The sequence below is a fragment of the Medicago truncatula genome, chromosome 8 (assembly GCF_003473485.1).
Source record: "Medicago truncatula cultivar Jemalong A17 chromosome 8, MtrunA17r5.0-ANR, whole genome shotgun sequence".
NCBI lineage: Eukaryota > Viridiplantae > Streptophyta > Magnoliopsida > Fabales > Fabaceae > Medicago > Medicago truncatula.
The window spans coordinates 1,539,056-1,544,172 of record NC_053049.1 but is presented as its reverse complement, the minus strand read 5'-3'; the positions used below and the strand labels follow the sequence as shown (position 1 = coordinate 1,544,172).

The 5,117-nt window shown below is 35.5% G+C and overlaps 1 non-coding gene across 1 annotated transcript; it reads left to right on the top strand.

The window, feature by feature from the left end:
• Positions 1-1,930: 1,930 nt before the first annotated feature.
• LOC120577813 (small nucleolar RNA R71) lies at positions 1,931-2,037 on the top strand. The gene has a single exon (XR_005643793.1). It is a non-coding gene; the product is annotated as a small nucleolar RNA R71 (small nucleolar RNA).
• The last annotated feature ends 3,080 nt before the right edge of the window (positions 2,038-5,117 follow it).

Sequence of the window (5,117 nt, the reverse complement as noted above, 5' to 3'; positions counted from 1 at the left end):
AGTAGTTTAATTTAGTTAACCTTTAGAGATGATTAGAGGAGAGAAGAGGTTGTAAATTGGGGGTTTTTAAACGGTTAAAAACAATATAATAAAAGAGCCTTGGGATCGTTGGTTTCATCTAAATAACAAGTCCTTCTCAAACCAAAACCATAAGCTTATAATGTTATGTTAGACCTAATTTCTCAAGACAGTTTCTCTTAAGTTCCTCTAGCAACCAAGCCTATTTCGCTGACTTGATTACTATTGGATTTTGGTTCCTCTAACAACCAAGCCTATTTCGCTGACTTGATTGTTATTAGTTCCCTTGAAGATCGAAACTATATGTCTCAAAGATTGCAAAGCCTATTTCGCTGACTTTGCAATCCTTGTCTGAATTCACTTGTTCGAATATCGAAGCTCCACTTTCGTTTTATGAATTGATATTTGGAATAATGGACGAACAATTATCAAACCCTCCACTTTCGTTTCCACAGTTTGATAATGGTTAATCCATGTTAAGACGGTGAATTCAGATAAGAAATTAGGGTTACATAAGATTAAGGCTTAGGGCTTGGTTTGATTAGGATTATGTCATTTAGACTTATCCAACAATCCCAAGACAAGAAGAAGTCTACTCACTCATGTTCATCGTAGACATGGGGGAGAAGAGAGAAAGCATGAAGGTAAAAGACAATGAAATAAAGGAAAAGAACTTTATTTAGAAAAGCAAATGTCACTTATTGTATTCCAAGTAAAGATGAATATTAGTGATGGCTAGCTACTCTATTTATAGTACACAATTGACTTAAAATCTAAGCAAGTATATTCCTAGAATATTCCTCGGTAGATTGTGCGCCAAAATAGAATAGCTTGGAGTCAAAGCAAAAGCAGCAAAAGGCATCTGGAGGGTGGCACGGCCGTGCCAAGGCTAGCACGGGCCGTGCCAAGCTTCTGACTTGTGGGAGATATATTTTGCTTCCCAATCTTCATGTTTTTGTGTCCAATCTGCTCCAAATCCCTTTCTTTTGCTCCAAGACTCTCTCCATCAAATATTCCTTCCTGAAATATAATAAATTGCATTTTAAAGTAAACTATCCTAAAAAGGAAATAATACTAATATAAAATTATATAAAATCTAAACTAAAAAGCATATTAAAATAACATATAAATGACTCATCAACCCCCAAGAAAAATAGCGTTGACATGAGCTTTGGGGTTTGTTTCAGGTTGACCAGGAAAGACTCCTGGTGTTTGAGAAGAGGTGGCCACTTGTTGGGCCACTTGGGAGATTTGGAACATTTTGGTGTGTGTGGCGATAGAATCAACCTTGGTAGTGAGTTTGGAGAGAGAGTCGTTCAGAAATCCTGTTTGGTTTTACAGTTCTTGAAGATTTTTATTTTGATGAGCTATGCAATTTTCCAACAAAATCTCCAAACTTGATTTCTGAGCCACTCTCTGGTTGTTTGTATAGCCAGGTGGTGCTGCTTGTCCATAGGAACCTTGAGGATTTTTGTAAAATTTTTGATTTGGCCTCATTCCTTGGTTATATTGAGCGTAATTCAGTTGCTCAATATTGGCAGCACTACGTAAGTGACAATCAACACCGATATGACCGGATATACCACAGATTTCACAAGGAGGGGATGCAGAAGAAGGTGTGACAGCATTAACATTAAGTTTTTCAAATTTTTGGGTTAATGCCTCAACCTTAGCAGCAAGGTGGTTATATTCAGAGACTTCGTATATACCTGCCTCTTTCTTAGAGGGAGTAGGAGCGGTGACGGCTCTCTCGTTGGTCCATTGGTAATGATTCTGAGCCATGTCTTCAATCAAGGCATAAGCCTCCGTATAATTTTTGTTCATTAGAGCTCCACCTACAGCTGCATCAACAGACATCTTAGTGGTATATGACAAGTCATTATAAAACGTGTGGACTATAAGCCACTTTTCCAAACCATGGTGGGGACAAAGTCTAAGCATTTCCTTGAAACGCTCCCACGCTTCATAGAAAGACTCCCCATCTTTTTGATTGAACCGCGTGATTTGATCTCTTAGTTTAGCGGTTTTAGATGGGGGGAAAAATCGGGCAAGGAATGCTCGCCTCATATCGTCCCATGAAGTGATGGAACCGACTTCTAGGGAATGGAACCAAGCGCTAGCTCTATCCCTTAATGAGAAGGGAAAGAGATGAAGTCTTACGGCTTCTTGGTTCTCTTTTATGGTGCCACTGAGTCTAAGGAAGGAAGAAATATGGAGATTTGGATCCTCAGTGGGTGATCCAGAAAACTGATTTTGCTGCACCAAATTGAGTAGTGCAGGCTTGATCTCGAAGTTATTACCCTCAACCGTTGGGTACATGATAATAGCTTGTGGCTCTTCCGCTGAAGGAATAGAATACTCTTTGAGAGTGCGTTCAGCCATAGCGGTGTTATTTTGTGCCTCTCTCTTTTTCTTATGCAAATATCTTTCGATCTCAGGAATAAATTCTCCGAGACTTTTACTTCTTCGAATAAGAAATCGAGAACGCAAGAAGTTAGTGGTAATACAAAGAAAGAAGTAGAAGAAAAGAGGAAGAGAAAAGAGTTCTAATCACAAAGAAAGAGTTAATCAAATTAGTTTACTCCCCGGCAGCGGCGCCAAAAACTTGATGAGATAAAACCGCAAGTGCACGGTCTTACCAAAGTAGTATAAAAAGAGTATCGTTCCGACAGGGAGTAGTTCAATTTAATTAACCTTTAGAAATGATTAGAGAATAAGAGAATTGTAAGTTGGGGTTTTCAAACGATTGAAAATTAATATAATAAAAGGAGCCTTGGGATCGTTGGTTTCATCTAAATAACAAGTCCTTCTCAAACCAAAACTATAAGCTTATAATGTTATGTTAGACCTAATTTCTCAAGACAATTTCTCTTATGTTCCTCTAGCAACCAAGCCTATTTCGCTGACTTGATTACTATTAGATTTTGGTTCCTCTAACAACCAAGCCTATTTCGCTGACTTGATTGTTATTAGTTCCCTTGAAGATCGAAACTATATGTCTCAAAGATTGCAAAGCCTATTTCGCTGACTTTGCAATCCTTGTCTGAATTCACTTGTTCGAATATCAAAGCTCCACTTTCGTTTTATGAATTGATATTTGGAATAATGGATAAACAATTATCAAACCCTCCACTTTCGTTTCCACAGTTTGATAATGGTTGATTCATGTTAAAGCGGTGAATTCAGATAAGAAATTAGGGTTACATAGGATTAAGGCTTAGAGCTTGGTTTGATTAGGATTATGTCATTTAGACTTATCCAACAATCCCAAGACAAGGAGAAGTCTACTCACTCATGTTCATCGTAGACATGGGGGAGAAGAGAGAAAGCATAAAGGTAAATGACAAGAAAATAAAGGGAAAAGAAAAGAACTTTAATTAGAAAAGCAATTGTCACTTATTATATTCCAAGTAAAGATGAATATTTGTGATGGATGGCTACTTTATTTATAGCAATCATTCGACTTAAAATCTAAGCTAGTACATTCGGGTTAAAAATAGAGTAGCTTAAAATCTAAGCAAAAGCAGCAAAAGGCACTCTGGATGGTGGCACGGCTGTGCCAAGGCTAGCACGGGCCATGCCAAGCTTCTGACTGTGGGGAGACATATTTTTGTCTCTCAATCTTCATATTTTTGCATCCAATCGGCTCCAAGTCCTTTTCTTTTGCTCCAAGACTCAATCCTTCCAATATTCATTCATGAAATAAAATAAAATGCAATGTGTAGTAAACTATCCTAAAAAGGAAATAATGCTAATATAAAATAAAATAAAATCTAATTAAAACTAAACTAAAAAGCATATAAAAATAGTCAATAAATGAGTCATCAATCAGCAACAATTAACAACGAGGACATATTTCGCTAACGGAAAAAAACGTTGGGGACCAAAAATTTAATAAAATTTAAGTAGGGACTACTGTTGAAAACACGCCTATTTATAGAGACCTAATACATAATTAACCCTAAATTAATTCATCCATGACACTCTAATGGAACTAACTGGAATGAATATTGATTACAAGAAGAGACAAATAATATGTAATATATTTAAAAAGAGACTATATTTTTATAATTACTCAGCGATAACTTTTGAATAAGTTTCTTTCTTATATCACAACATACCTTTATCCTCTCTTTTCTTTTATCTTTTTCTATATTATTTTTGTACAATAAAAAGAGAGAAAAATATTAGCATAAAAGTTGTTATCAAATGATTGTACGTATATTATTACTCATTTAAAAATGTCGCCCGTCAAGGCCAAAAAGGTCAAATACCTCCCTTAGTCCTTTAAATTTCACATTTGTTCCAAATAGGTCCTTTAAGTTTATAAGGTTTCAGATATGTCCTTTAAGTTTCGAGTTTGTTTTGGATAGGTCATTTCTGTCAACCTCTGTTAGGCCTAAGTTGTTCTGTCTGTTAAGCCAAAGCTGATATGTTTGTTAAGTGGGTGAGGTGGTTCTCTCAAGCACTTGGCATCAATTTTTTCCCCAACCAGATCAACTTTGGCTTAATAGACAGATCAAATTTGGTTTAACGGAGGTTGATAGAAATGACATATATCTGAAACAAACTCGAAACTTAAATGACCTATCTGAAACCTTAGAAACTTAAAGGATTTATCCAAAATAAACTCGAAACTTAAAGGATCTATCCGAAACCTTAGAAACTTAAAGATCTATCCGAAACAAAGATAAAACTTAAAAGGATGAGGTATTTGGCTGGCAAAAAGCTAAAACCATTTTATAGCCTAAGCCTACTAGTCACGTCAACCCTTTGCATCGAAAAATTTAAAAAATCAACCCTAGAACTAAAGATGTCAAACACCTTCTACAATTAATTTTGAGGGGTTAGTGTATTAGTTAGTCCAAGGCAGATAAATAGCAAGAGTATGGGAGTATTGGTATATTTTTTTGGTTTAAATATATTTTTGGTCCTATAAATATACCAACTTTTCGTTTTAGTTCCTCTAAAATTTTCCTTCTACTTTTAGTCCTTATAAAATTTTCAATCATTACTTTGGTCTCTCTTTTAAAGTAAAATCATATGTAGAGTTCATATTTTTAAATAAAATTTTGCAGAAAAATATATAATATTATAAG